Source organism: Bubalus kerabau, chromosome 10 (assembly GCF_029407905.1).
Source record: "Bubalus kerabau isolate K-KA32 ecotype Philippines breed swamp buffalo chromosome 10, PCC_UOA_SB_1v2, whole genome shotgun sequence".
In the NCBI taxonomy this organism is placed as follows: domain Eukaryota; kingdom Metazoa; phylum Chordata; class Mammalia; order Artiodactyla; family Bovidae; genus Bubalus; species Bubalus kerabau.
The window spans coordinates 47837316-47853283 of NC_073633.1; positions in this window are offsets into that span (position 1 = coordinate 47837316).

Genomic DNA, 15968 nt, shown 5'->3' on the forward strand with positions numbered 1-15968 from the left:
TTAATGCCTACTTACAAGAAAACCTCGTGTCAAAAGCAGCACACACACATACATATATAAATTGCAAAGAGTACAATTCCAGAACCGTGATGGAGCAATGCCCTTGGATATGTTCACCAAGGAATGATTCAGGGAAGTTGAAATAGGTTTGTTCATGTTAGTGCTGGCCAAGTCCTGATGCTTAATCAGTGTTTATTGACAATAATCATCATGATAGTGATGAAACGACCTGGTAAAGCTCATTTGGGACACTTTCTAGCTATAAAAAGGGGCAGATGAACTTTCGTGCTTGTCAAGATCAGAGCTTAGGTTCCTGCAGCATTGAAGGTAAGTTCATGCCTTTGCAGGTCCACAAAGTTTTTCACTAGTCCTTCTCAATCTTGAGAAATAATGTTTCTGTTGTAATAGTAGCTTAGAATATTTGAGTGTTAGGTCTTAAGTTTTGGACTTTTAATCACAGGCTTTCTAGCTAATGTTACAATCTCTTTTCAGCCTTTGGTCTCCTAAGAAAGTTCTGAAAAGCTGAGATGCTATTATCACTTTCTCTTTTGTACTGAAATGTTATGAGGTGTAAGGGGGAAAAAAGTATAAATAGGAATAGTTTAAGTATGTATTTACATCTTGGATTTTTGAAGAGAAAACTCAGATCTCCCAAATTGTCTTTTATCATCTATTTAAGGTCTAGAGCATTATTGAAGTTCGCCTCCCCTTAAAACCAAACAAACAAAAAATTTTTTTCAGAGCTTCCATGAACTTCTGTGTGTATAGATGGAAAGATATATGGGACTACACACTTTCAAGCCTCATTGCAGGACCCTAGTTTTAGTGGGATCATGTAAAACCTTGTATTGTTGAAAACCCAACCTTGTATTGTCTTCCATCTTGAAGCAGCATTGAGTGTTTTATCAAACTGATAGCAAGGAAGTGTTTCACCTGCTTGACTTTTTCTTACTGTTTCATCCGAGTTTCAGTGCAGTGTGTCTACACCCTGCTGGGTGTGGAGGCTGTGACTCACCTAGAGAGAGGATGTAGTTCTCTGGCCACATCAGGGTGTTGCAGGATGACTGAGGCACTTCTCACTTGGGCTTGATGCCATTTTGTTCCTTCCCTGGTTCTCACTTGGATATTTACTTGGCTACTTGCTACCAAGGAGAACCAGTCCGTTGAGTATTTGAATATTAATTCCTCTTTCTACACAAGTGGCTGAGCAAGTTTTTACTGGAAGCGTAGACTAGTGCCTGAGGAAAGATAGGGGTGGGGAGAAGAGAGATTGAGGTTAAAAGGCAAAGGGACCTGCAGAAAATAGCTTTCCTGTCTACTTACAAGTTTTATGATGCTTTCTCATTGTCCAGGATCTCTGTGCACAAGACTAAGAAAATGTTTTGGTGAGAATAACCTCACATTATCAGTTCATGCCAAGGAGCTCCCTCTCCGGCTGCAGCACCACAGCTTGGTCCATTAGAGCTCAGGGAGGGACCTGATGCCTGGTCATTTGAGTCCTGTGAGTTGCATTTTGTACATAGCACCTTCTCCCTTCACCCTCTCTCAGACTAAGCAGTTTCCCAGAAAGCTAGTGGCTGCAGGCCAGGTATAACTGCGGGGAGACGCTATCTGGATAGAAGCAGGTGCAGTCAGGCAAAGGGTGAACTTGTACACCAGGCAACCTTTCCTCCCGAGGGTGTCAACGCTCTCCTCATTCTCAGAGGCTCGCTCACCCCTGTGTCCTTTTCTTTCCCTCCTGTGGGCACTTCCAGAGCTGGGTAGCTTGGGTACATTTCTTATCCAAAGCCTTTTCTTTCTTTTTTAAAATATAATATGACTAGTTGATCAAGAGTTGTATCTAAGAGTGGTCAGATTGGGTATTTGGGGTAGTCAGGCCCAAACCCAGCTCTTTATCAGAAATATGGGAGCAGGGGAGAGGGAGAAGCTGGTTAAAAAATATACACTCCAAAACAACAAGTACCTACTGTATATCACAAGGAATTGTATTTAATATCCTATGATAAACCATAGTGGAAAAGAATATAAAAAAGAATGTATATGTGTGTAACTGAATTACTTTGAGGTACAGCAGACATTAACACAACATTGTAAATCAATCATGAAAGTCAAAGTGTTAGCCACTCAGTGGGGTCTGACTCTATGACCCCATGGACAGGCTTTTCTGTCCATGGAATTCTCCAGGCAAGAATACTGGAGTAGGGTAGCCATTCCCTTCCTTAGGAGACCTTCCCGACCCAGGGATAAAACTGAGGTTTCTGACACTGCAGGCAGATTCTTTATTGTTTGAACCACCAGGAGATCATACTTCAATAAAATAAATTAGGGAAAAAACCATTCCAGGATGATATATCTTTACTGATGCATTCCACCAAAAATTTAAAAGAAGCCTTAATACCACTCTTTCTCACAATCTTCCTAAATCGAACAGAAGGGAATATTTTTTAACTCATTCTATGAGACCAGCATTATCCTGATTCAAAAGCCAGAAAAAGATCCTACAAGGAAAGAAAACTATATACCAGGGTCCAATAAGAATATAGCTTTTAAAAAAAATATTAGCAAATCAAATTCAGCAACATATTAAAAGGATTATGTACCATGACCAAATGGAATTTATTCATGAAATGCAAGGAGAGTTCAATATTTAAAAATCAATTTCTGCAATATACCACATTAATGTAATGAAAAAAAAATCTCACAGGATCATTTCAATTAATGCAGAAAACTGTTTGACAAATTTAACACTCAATGACAAAAGTACTCAAAAAACTAGAAACAGAGGGAAACTTCCTCAGTATTAAAAGGCCATATATTAAAAATCCTCAGCAAATATCATACTCAACGGTGAAAGACTGAGAGCTTTTCTCTTAAGATTAGGAACGAAAGAAAGATGTCTGCTTCTAGTCAACATAATATTGGAAGTTCTAGCCAGAGATATTAGGCAATAGAAAGAATGAAAACATATCTAAATTGGAAAGAAAAGAATAAAATTATCTCTGTTCAGAGATGATAGAATTTTTTATGTAAAAAATTCTAATAATTACAAACAAAACAACTAGAGTGAATAATATTTAGCAGTTGCAGGATACAAAAAAAATACAAAAAATCAGTTACATTACTATATACTAGCAATGAAAAGTCTGAAATGGAAATTAAGAAAATTATTCCGTTTATTAGGATGTCAAAAAGATAGTATTCAGGAATAAAAAAATATATTTTTATGGTGACACTGTGCAGCATGTGGGATGTTAGTTCCCCCACAGGGAACAAACCTGTGACCTCTGTGGTGGAAGCATAGTCTTAACCACTGGACTACCAAGGAAGTCTCAGGAATACATTTTTAATCAAGGAGGCTAAAGACTTGTACATTGAAAATTACAAAACATTGCTGAAGGAAGTTAAAGAACACAAATAAATGGAAAGACATCCTGTGTTCATGGACTGGAAGGCTTGGTAAGATGAAGTGTGTGTTAGTCACTTGTTTGTGTGTGACTCTTAGTGACCCCATGAACTGTAGCCCATACCCCACCAGACTCCTCAGTCCACGGCATTCTCCAGGCAAGAATACTGGAGTGAATAGCCATTCCCTTCTCCAGGAGAGCTTCCTGATCCAGGGATCAAACTTGGTCTCTTGCATTGCAGGCAGATTCTTTACCATCTGAGCCACCAGGGAAGCCCATTAAGTTGAAAATATTACAGAAATTGCTCTACACATTCAAAGCAATCTCTTTCAAAATCCCAACAGCATTTTTTTCAGAATAGAAAAATCTATTCTAAAATTCATATGGAATATCAAAGGACCTGGAATAATCAAAACAATATTTCAAAAGAGGAACAAAGAACAGAATTGGAGGTCTCATTCTTCCTGATTTCAAAACTTACTACAAAGCTACAGTAATCAAAGCAGTGTGGTATTGGCATAAGGACAGACATATAGACCAATGGTACAAAATAGAATCCTAGAAACAAACCCTTGTATATATGATCAAATGATTTTTGACAAGGGTGCCAAGATCATGCAATAGGGAACGGACAATCTTTTCAACAAATGGTACTGTGAAAACTGGATATCCACATGTAGAAAAATGAAATTGGACACTTTCCTTATACTATTTAAAAAAATCAGCTTTGTTTAGGAACAAAGACCTAAACTTAAGAGCTAAACTGTAAAATTCTTAGACGAAAACACAGGAGAAAAGCTTCATAACACTGGACTTGATAATGATTTCTTGGCTATGACACCAAAAGCACAGGCAAGAAAAGAAAAAATAGACTGGGCTTCAACAAAATAAAAAAGCTTAGTGCATCAAAGGACACTCTGAAGAGAGTAAAAAGACAGCCCACACAATGGGAAAAATATTTGCAAGTATGATAAGGCGTTAATATTCAGATTATATTAAAACTTCTATAACTCAGAAACAAAAAAATAAAACCAAACCTAATTTTAAAATGGACAAAGGACTTGAATAGATATGTCTCCAAAGAAGATATACATATGGCCAATAAGCACACAAAAAGATGTTCAACATCATTAGTCACGTTGTTATTGTTTTCTTGTTAAGTGGTGTCTGACTCTTTTGTGACCCTATGGAAAAGTAGGCTGCCAGGCTCCTTCTGTCCATGGGATTTCCTAGGCAAGAATATTGGAGTAGGTTGCCATTTCCTTCTCCAGGGGATTTTCCTGACCCAGAGATCAAACCCACAACTCCTGCATTGGCAGGCAGATTCTTTACCATTGAGCCACCAGGGAAGCCCCTATTAATCATGCTAAGTCGCTTCAGTCGTGTCCGACTCTGTGCGACCCCATAGACGGAAGCCCACCAGGCTCCCCCATCCCTGGGATTCTCCAGGCAAGAACACTGGAGTGGGTTGCCATTTCCTTCTCCAATGCATGAAAGTGGAAGGTGAAAGTGAAGTCACTCAGTCGTGTCTGACTCTTAGCAACCCCATGGACTGCAGCCCACCAGGCTCCTCCGTCCATGGGATTTTCCAGGCAAGAGTACTGGAGTGGGGTGCCATTGCCTTCTCCGCTATTAATCATGAGGAAAATGCAAATCAAAACTACAAAGAGATATCACTCTACACCCCTTAGAACGGCTTTTACCAAAACCAAAACCAAACAAAATGAAAAACAAAAAGAATAAAACAAAAACAATGAAAAAACAAACAGAAAATAGTAAGTGTTGACATAGTTGTAGAGAAATTGGAACTCTTGTACATTGCTGATGGGAATGTGAAATGGTGCAGCTGTTGTGGAAACCAGTTTGATTGCTCAAAATGGTAAACATAACATTACTTGTATGCAGTAATTCCACTTCTTGGTATATACTCAAAACAACCGAAAGCAGGCAACGAAACAGAAACTTATACACCAATGTCTGTAGCAGCATTATTCACAATAGCTGAAAAGTAGAAACAACCCACCTGTTTACCATGAGATGAATGGTTAAAGGAAATGTACCTTATACATATAATGCATATTTGGCCATAAAGAGGAATGAAATTCTAATACATGTTATAATAAATGAAACTTGAAAATATTATGCTAAGTAAAATAACAAAAGGACAAATAACATATGATTCAATATATATATGTGGTACCTGGAAAGGAGAATAGAGATTGCCTGGAGCTCAGGGGGAGGGAGAAATGGGGAGTTATTTTTAAACTATTCCTGAGTTTCTGTTTGGGATGATAAAAATGTTTTGGGAAATGAACAGTGGTGATGATGGCACAACATTGCAAATGCATTAAAGCCACTAAATTGTACATATGTCTGCTTAGTCGTGCTTAGTCCCTCAGTCGTGTCTGACTCTTGGGACTCCCTGCCCCCTCCATGGACTGTAGCCCACCAGGCTCCTCTGTACGTGGGATTCTCCAGGCTTGAATACTAGAGTGGGTTGCCATGCTTTCCTCCAAGGGATCGTTCCAACCCAGAGATTGAACCCAGGCCTCCTGCATTACAGGTGGATTCTTAACTGTCTGAGCCACCAGGGAAGCCCAAATTGTACATTAAAAAAACACACACACAGACCATTTATTTTTAAATTGCACATAAAAATACGGTTAAAATGGTAAATTTTATATTATAAATATTTTACTGTAGTTAAAAATGGTTTAAAAAAATACACATACCAGGGCTCCATTCTTGAAGAACTGAGAGGCAGATGCTGTAAATATGGGATGGGTACTTGGAATCTGTAATTTTTTTTTTTTAATGCCTTCCTGTCTTTCTTGGGCATAGACAGGTTTGGGAATTTAGGATATAATCTCTATCAACTCTTTCCAAGGGGACTGATGCCAGCCTGTGAGGAAATGTTTAACAGTCTATGAGGAAACCGTGTTTTTCGTAAGATCTTAGTGTATTAGAGTGCTGCTTTTAAAATCTGAGATTGTCCTTTTCACATTGTTTTGGTATTAGAGTCAGGTTGTTTTTGAAACCGTCTGTACTTGGTAAAATGAAAATCATTAATCCTTTGTTGGGCTCCCCCGAAACTGTGAAATTTTAATGGCTTATTAAATTCCAAAGGCTGGAAAAGTTTGCTCCAGATGCTAACCATTCGAAAATATGGTAGCATAGACTGCTTCTGCTATTTATTTGTACAATAAGAAACTGGAAGGATGTATGCATTTTTCGTTGTTCGTAGGATCCTCGAGCAAAAAGAAAAAAAGGGCAGAGTTGCAGTCGATAATATTAAGATATTATTTCTCTTGCTGCCTGTCGCAATGCTATTCCTCCATAAGGGGAGGCGGGACCAGGAGGACAGAGAACAGTATAACTCTTCGAGGAGAACTGCCTTCTGGGCAGGGCCTTGAAGGCCCTTGCCTCTCTGTGTTTGGGGGCTGAGGAAGGGCAGGAGCCAGGGAAAGGCCACTGCTAAGGGATGCCTTTGCATTCCAAAGAACTGTTTCTGTCCAGGGAGTGTAGAGTCTGTGGGAGCCACACCCACCCGGCCCTTCAGGCAGTTTAGTTAATTATTGAAAAGTGCTTCGGAAGCACAAAGGGCTGGAGAGACTCCATGTGCCCTTGCTCGGGCCTGTGTGGGAGCTGGCATTTGTGACACTGAGGCTCCTCTGGGAGGCTGTGGAACAAGAAACACTTCTTTCCTCTTGCGATTCAGTCTTAGGATTTGTCCAGGAAACAGAGAGTCGGTCCAGGGACTGCATTCTATCTATCTCCAGAGAGAAGTTAAGGTGCTTTTTTTTTTTTGGTGATAGGATTTGTAAGATATTTAAATAAATGAGCCACATCAGATTTTAGTTTTGTTTTCTTGTTTTAAATTTTATTTTAAAAGTTTACATTCAGGTTATTTATATATAAACGAGATCATGTAATATGTTCCTGTTCTGTGACTTAACTGTTTTTAAACTTAACAATGTTTGCTGGAGTTCTTTTTGTGTTAGTACATAAAAGCTTCCCTCATTTTCTTTAAAGGCTACATTCTTGCCAAATTATGGACACATAGGTGGTTTGCCATTTTTCAGCATCAAACAAACAATACTGCTGCAAGCTTTTTGTTCACAAATTTATGTGCTTATGCATCAATATTTCTGAAGGATATATTCCTGAAGTAGGATTTCTGCATAAAAAGGCATGCACGTTTGAATTTTGGGTAAATAATGCCAAAGCTTCTCCCTGAAAATTCTGTTCTAATTTACAAAGACACCAAAATACTCATGGACATTGAACATTATAAACTAAAAAAAAACCTGCCAGCATCATATGCAGAAAAAGCTGCATCATTTAAAATCGCATCTTTTCATTGTGCATCTTTTCATATGCCTATTGACCATTTGGATTTTTGGTAGCATTTTCTTGAAGTATAAAAATACAGAAAAGTATAAAAGTATACAGAAAAGTATAAAAGTATACAGAAAAGTATACTACTGAAATAATTAACAGAATTCTTCTTATACCACCATCCAGGTCAAGAAATAGAATATTATCAGAACTTTTCCCACCTCCCCCAAAGTAATCACTATTCTGCAATATAACTTGCATAGATTAGACGTGCCTGGTTTTAAACTTCATAAAATGGAATCATACAGCATGCACTCATGTCTGGCTTCCTTCATTCAACATTATGAGTCATTCATGTACTTGCTTGTAGCTGTAATATATTCATTTACATTGCTTATTATATTCCATTATGTGAATATACCACAATTTATTTACTGATGGATATTTGGATTCTTTCCAACTTTCAATTACTAGCAAATAATGATGCTATAGATGTTCCTGTGCATGTCTTTCAGAATACATGTGCATACATTTTTGTTGGGTATATTATCTAGGAATGAAATTTTGGGGTCATGAGTAATATCAACCTGGCCAATTATATTTGTGAATTTTCTATAACTCTTCCTTGTACGTTAATTACTGGGTGGTTTGTATTATTCTATTTATTCTGGATGTTTTTTTCTGTTTTATAGCTCTTATAAATATGTTCTCCTGGTCTTTATTTATATTTTACTTCACAGAGTTTAAAATTTTTATGCAGTCAAGGTTATAAATCTTTTTCTTTATGGTTTCTGAGCTTTATATTTTGTTTAGAAAGTCTTTCCCTATCTCAAGATTGTAAAATATTCTCTTACGTTTCCTTTGAATACTCATTTTGATTTTTACATTAGGATTTTTAATCAGTCTGAAATTTATGATGGTGAGAGGCAGAGGCTAATTCATGCCCAACACTCGGGGCATGAATAAAATGATACAATTTGCTGTCTGGATTTTTAGATATTTATTTTTAAAAATTCCAAGATAGGTGATGACACCAACGAGCTAAGAAACTGTCAAAAAATTTTTTTTAATTCATTTTTTTTTTTTTTACTTTTTAACAGTTTTCCCTAACATAAGCCTCAGATCTTAAATGGGCAAAAGTTCTGTATTAGTGGTTGCTACCACAAACGCCATGCGTGTAAATGGTCAGTGACAATTCATTTACTTTGTATTTATGGAACTTTAAAGTGCAGTTCTTGTGGATTTTTGTGTCTGATAAGGAGAAAGAGTCCATCCTAGAGTCTTCAAGGCAGACTGATGGCACATTGGATCTGGGCTCTCAGGCCAGGAAACCCACAGCTGCTTCTTCCCTCCTAAGGGCCCAGCTCCTCTCCATCTGAGCAGACACCCCCAGATAGGTTATGTGATCTCAACCCATCTTCAGTATAGAAAGGGGTCCAGTTAAGATTTTATCCAGTCCCCAGGGTCAGCTTTTGTTTATAGACATGACTTCCTCCAGCAAGTCTGCTCACCTAAGGGAAACTATTTTCTTGCCCACCTGGACGAAGGGTGCAGGGCCACATATGGAGAAGCGTGTGAGAACTCAGCTTGTCCTCCCAGTTTGTCTGAAACGGAGCACTGGCTTGTGCCTGTTAACTAGCAGTGCCCAGTGTGGAGTTGTCTGGCTGTTCACAGACTTTCCACAGGCTCACACTGTGAGCTGGTTTTATTCTGTTCGCCCCTCCTTTTTAAAACCTTTTTCCTTACACATTTTGGAGAGGGCTGGTTACCTGTGGTTTAGTTAATAAGTTATATGACTGGAGTTTGAGCTGGAATGAGAAGAAACATCCCCCTAGCTTGACAAAGAGCTTGGTTTCCGGCTGGTGAACCGCACATTCCCTGGTGAACCGTCTGAGCTGGTTCACTTGGAAATTGATCTGACCAAGCTCCAAAAATACAATAAAAGTGGGTTGAAATCACTCATTTTGTCACTTTCATTCTTAGTTTCACTATTTAAGGATTTGGCTGAAAGCATTTTAAGGATTTTGTCCTGAAAGCATGGAATTTTCTATGTGTGACAATGGCATTGTGTGCGCGTGCACATATTCAGTGTACCAGGCTTGCCTGTACAGGCATGTTTTCAGCTGAACTATTTATACCTAAAGGCATGCAGTGATTAAAGATCACAGCGTATGGCAAGTTTTCTTTGATTTCCAGAATTGCCTATCTGCATTTGTAGGTTAGTGTCTTTGGAGAAATGCAATGTGCATTCAATTGATCACCTAGGTAGAGGACCTTGCCTCAGAAATATCCGAGGATAGTTTACTTAGAAGAAACCAATATGCCATTTTTTTTTTTTTTTTTTTTTTGAGGAACAGGTGTATTTGACCACACATTGGGGAAGTGAAGACCTGAGCTTTGAGGAAGTCAAGTGTGAGGCCTCAGAGTGGTTATTTATATCAGAGTGATGTGTACTGAAAGTCAAAGACTTTGATTCCCCCAACATCACAGAACCAATTTAAAGAGGAAAGGTGTGAGTTTTGCCTTGTTAAATATCTGTTGCACAGAGAAGAGTTCTGGTGTGGGTCAGACTTCTCATGATCTACACACAGGCTCTACTGTAGACAGAAGGTATTCACATGCTCTTGCTTCAGTACTTTGTGGATAAAGTGGCTCACTTCCCATTGGTTGATAGATGTGTGACTTCATTCTCGCTTCTTTTCCCGAGATGCTCCTCCCCCAACCCCACCATGTGAAGCAGCCTGGTGTGCATGTTTGGGGGAGAAAGGGAGGAAGAACCTTACATTTTCTCTCAGCTCAAAATAAGAACACTGGACTCTAACAACAACCCAAAACTATACATTAGAAACTCTTGCGTTCACTGTTAGAACAAATGAAGCCTCAGGTGACTAGTTTCCACTTTTCTGTCTCTTGAATTGTTAAGTTCCCCTGCTCCAGGCTCTTCTGGTTATGGGAAACGAGTGTGTTTTCAGACCAACATGTCAGAATTATGAGGAAGAAACTTGGCTGTGGAACAAACTACATGATATGCTTGACAAGAACTGAGTAAAAATACGTCTCAGATTTTCTGAGGCGGTCTTCCATTTTTGGTTCAGAAATAGGACCCAGCAGCCACAGAAAGAGAAGCACCTTTGCGGCACCATTAGGGTCACATAGAGTCTCGAGTAAGGAACCAACAGAGGATTTTTCTGCACAGAAAGATGGGATGTCTCTAGGAGGAGAACTTAGTCCTGTTTCTACCAGAGGTAGGTGGAAACTGAAAAGAGAATTTGTGATCATCTGCTCTAAATGAGAAGGCCAAGGTGCAGAGTCCTCAGAAGGATGGAGCAGTGAGGAAATGTGAGGTGGCGGGAAATCACGAGCCCGTTTACATAAACGTTTAGCTCCTTCTGGGCTTGCCTAATCCTAGTCCTTTGGAGTTTGCCTTTTACGAGGGTAAACATGGTTTAAGAGCGAGCAAATATTAGTTCACATAATTAAAACCTGTTGAGTTGAACAGGAAACGTTCAAGGGAAATCTGCAGGTGTCTGCAAGCAAGGGTGACTCTGGAAGGATCTCCGTACCTCGGCGTCTTTTCTCCCAAGGGGAGTGTCCCTGGAAGGAAGCCACCAAGGACAGGAGAGGAAACAGACTGCTTGTAAAAAACTGGAGCAGTGTGGAAAGGTTCTGAACTGATTAATAAGCCGCTAGCCCTGGGGAGGGTATAAAAGGCATCTGGGATATTTGCATTTTTGTTTATTGAAGAGAGGAAGGCGCCTCACAACTCTCTGTCCCTAATTCATTCAGGACATGATATTTCCAAGACTGCTGCCATCTCAAGGCTCGAATCTGTTTTCAGCTTCTCTCCAGGTTTCATCACACATGTATATTAAAAAAAAAAAAAAAAAAAGACGGTTCCAATATGACTTTAAAAAGAAAAGCCAGCCTGACTTCTAAAATCCAATTTTGCCCCGTGGATGTATTTTCTTCCTGGAGGGGGCCATGTGATCTCTCCCCTCCTCACCATCCTGCATTCTCTGCATTCCAAGGCCTGGTCACAGCCAGATAGAAACTCTTATCCTCAGGCTCTCCATAGTGAATGAGAGAGGGGCCTTGTTCAGACCAAGGGTGGAGACAAATGGGTGTGTAACTCACCATAATCCATGGCAAGAAATGATACAAAATAAAGTGCCGATGGAAAAGTAATCTCATTAGAAGGATTTGTTTGTGGTGGCATCTGAAATGAGCCTGAAAAAATGAGTAGGATTTTGACAGATGGCAAAGAGTATCACTGGTATTATTATGGTGTTAACTTTCAATAAAATCAGATGAGTCTGAATTTGTTTAGAACTCTTTAAACTTTTGTGAGGCTGGGCCTGGGCACACTGTTCTGCTGGTAGTAGTACCCTAATTATGCTCTTCACTTCACTTCAGTCGTGTCCGACTCTGTGCGACCCATAGACGGCAGCCCACCAGGCTCCCCCGTCCCTGGGATTCTCCAGGCAAGAACACTGGAGTGGGTTGCCATTTCCTTCTCCAATGCATGAAAGTGAAAAGTGAAGTCGCTCAGTCGTGTCCGACTCTTAGCGACCCCATGGACTGCATCTCCCAATCTCAACCCACCTCCTGGCTCCAGGTTCAGGTATGCGACCCAGACTAACCAATAGGCGAACCACATTCCCTTAACGCAGTGATTGATTGGGTTGTAAGCATGTGACCGAGGCTGAGCCAATCCTGGAGCTTTTTCTGGAACCACTGGGTAAAAGGCATCCTCTTTCTGCTGGGATTGCTGAGGTGGTGGGTTGATATGCAGGAATCCCAGGTGGCCAGTCTTGTTACCACAGAGAGAGAATCTGAGAGACACAGAGATTCCTGAGCACTTGGAGCCAGCTGTGCCTGAAATTCTACTCTGGACTTTTTAGTCAGGGCAATAAATTCACCTTTTAATAAGGCATTTTGTGTTTTTCTCTTGCAAACAAAAGAGTCCTAACCTATACAGAAAATTTTAGTCTGCTTTAACAAACGAAAAACCCCAGTGAGGCAAGGGTGGATACAGATTCACAGAGCAGTTTCCTAGCAAAAAGAAATCTTCCTACTGCTAACATTTCCAGGTGCCAGTGACTAAGAATTTGGAGACTTTATCCTTAACCCCCTGGTCTGAGGCTGCTCACCAATCTAAGTGTGCTGGATGTTTTCCAATGAATCAGAAATGAAATACGCAGCACAATAGCCACAAAGCATTGAAAACAGCTCGTTGCCTTTTGTCTCTCTCCAAGCTTTGTTTTTTCTGGGTCACATTTTGTAAGTGAAGAGTCGTAGTGATAATTCTGTTTGGATTTATTAACAGTTGAATAGACCTTTGAGAAAAGATTTGTTAATCATCAGAAGCAAATTCACCGCAGAAGCATTGTAGACAGAGAGTGGAATGGTTGCCTTGAGCCAACTAATTCTCTGCCCCTTCAGGGAAAACTCTTGGATGTTTGAATTAAGTGCTACATCTGGAAACGCAGAAAGAGAATTGCTTTTATTGAATGCATAGTATGTCCTTGGTACAAAGAACAGCATTTTGCCTGCATTCTCTCTCAATTTCATCAGTTCTACAAGGTAGGTCTTAGTCCTGTTTTACAGGTAGGGAATGATGCAGACACTGCCAGTTGCTACCCCCAAATCCATCCTCTTTTTGTTCCTTACAGATAGATAACCCCAAGCAGTTACTGCTTCTAGTTCAGCGTTTATACTCCATGGGTGATTCCTGTCAACATTAATCATTTTGCAAACATTTGTCATGTCTTTCCTGCAGCTATGAATGGCCATGTGATATGGTTCTGACCAGTGAGACTTAAGTAGCAGTCTTCTGGGGATTTCTGGGAAAGTGTGGCTGTCCTTATATGGACATTGCCCCTTCCTCCTGTTCTTTCGTTCACCCTACTTGGAACATGGATGTGAGGCTGGTGCTGGAGCAGCCATGTTGTGACCTTGAGGCAACCGTAAGGCAGACAGCCATATCCTGAGGGTGGTGAAGCAGGAATACAGAAGAACACTGGGGTATTTTGACATTGTGAAGCTACTCTTTCTGCCCCCAAAGGCCTACTTTCAGTCTTGGTGCGTGAAAAAATAAACCATTGTTTCATTAACCCAGTGAGGTTGGGTTTCTGCTACAGACAACTGAATTCTATCCCTGACTACACAGAAACTGAACTAAAGAAGTTTAAGGGACTTGCTCACATTTGCATATAAAGTAATGTCTCAAAGCTGAATGAGACATAGTACCCAGCTTTAAAGAATTCAAGCCTAGTTTGGGAGGCAGATACATAAATAGATAATTACAGTGTAATGATGGGATTTACCTAAGGGTAACATAGATGCCTCAAAAAAAAAAAAAAAAGAGAGAGAGAGTCAGAAGTGGAACAGGAGTTAGCCAGGCAGAGGAGTGAGGTGGGGAAAAGAGAGTATAGCTTGAATAAAAGGTATGTAAGTGAGACACAGCACAGCCTATGCAGGGAGTCACGCAGGCTGCTATGAGTTGTTGAAGCATAAAGTATGAGGCAGGCAGTCGGGAGAAATGCAGCTGGAGGGGTGTTTCATTTTACTATTGAGCATAATAAGCCACCACCCAAAACTTGATGGCTTAAAAGTACATTTTATCATTTCTCATAATTCTGCAATCTGAGCTGAGTTCAGCTAGGTGGTTCTTCTGTTCATGGAGTATCTACTGGGATTAGGACATCCAAGAAAACTTCTTAACCCCAGCTTTGGTGCCTTGGCTGAGATAAATGGAAGAGCTGGGCCATTCTCTCTCTTTCTCTGGCCTCTTCAGGTGGCTTCCTCACAGTATGATGACATCAGAGTACATGGCAGATGGCTTCCAACTGGGAGGAAGAAGAAGCTTCCAGTGCATATAGGGTCTGGGTTCAGAACTACCAGAACGTTATTTCTACTGCACTCTGTTGATCAAAGCAAGTCACAAGACCAGCCCTTCAGGGAAAGGAAGCACTTTCTACTTCTTGATAGAAGGAGCACTTTGCACACACAGGGAGAGATGAATTAACAATGATCCTCTTTGGAGACCACCTACCCCAGAGGTAAGAAGGGTACAGATGAAGGACAACCTTGTCTGCTTGTCAGGGAGGTTGATGTGAACTCCAGACCTGGGAGTGGGTGGATGTTGCTCTGCTTCATATTTGGGATCAGAAAGGAAAATACCTCTCAAGCTGCCCCAACTTATCACAGTGAAACAGAGTAGTGTGATTAGGCAGAGGAAGGCTGGAGCTTGGCTTCTCTGAACTCCCTTCAGTTCCCATGTCTTATGGGAGATGGTTGAGTTGAGAATCAGAGAGTCTACTCTGGGGTCTGCAGTGGTAAAGGACAAGGGGAGCTGCTAGCCAAGGCTGGGAGGGCCTCTTGGGTCATGGGCTGGAGGGGAGGGTGGCAGAGCACCCCTGGAGTCAGAGTGGCCCAGGAAGCTGAGCAGGCTGAGTCCGGCTACCCCACAGCAGGAATCAGCGAGGATCTGGAGGGTGTGGTATGGGTCTGAGCACCTTGTCTTTTACCCTCCCAACCCCTACCCAAAGGGTCCCCAAAGACACCACCCCTCCCACCCAGTGAATTTACACAAAGCATCACGCTGGAGAGTAGCAAGGAGGAGAGGTGACCTGAGAGTCTGAGAATGTACCTAAAGGGACAACTTTTTCAGTGGTCTCTTCATAGCATTTCCTGGACTTCCCTGAAATCTAACCAGCAAGAGAGGCTCGTAAGGAATAATGACACGTTATAATGAAATAGAAAAGCCATGCTAAGGAAAATTGCAGAGACATCAGAGGAGTGCTGGCAGATGCAGAATGGCAGTTACCTCTGTGGGAGGGGAGGGGAGGGGACGCAGGGGCAGTTTTGGCTGTTGTAGAGATAAGGCTTTATCTTTAAAGTTAGGGGATGGGTATGCATGTTGTTATAGTCTTTATGCCTTTTTGTGGGTTTTAAATAGATCATAATGTAACTTTTAAAAAAGCTGCCATTCTGAATAGAATTGTGAGCTGCCAATGCCAAGTTTAGGTTTTGAACATATTGCATGGGAGTGGGAACATAGAAAGAGGCTTGAAATGGAATCAGATTTGCTTGCTCGAAAAATCAGCCAGGGTGGATATGAGGAGGACAAGAGTAGGGACAGGGAGGCCAGGGAGGGGGCTGCCACTCCAGTCCCCTGAGAGGTGACGGTGGCCTGACTGACATCCCAGGTTGTGGTTAGGGTGG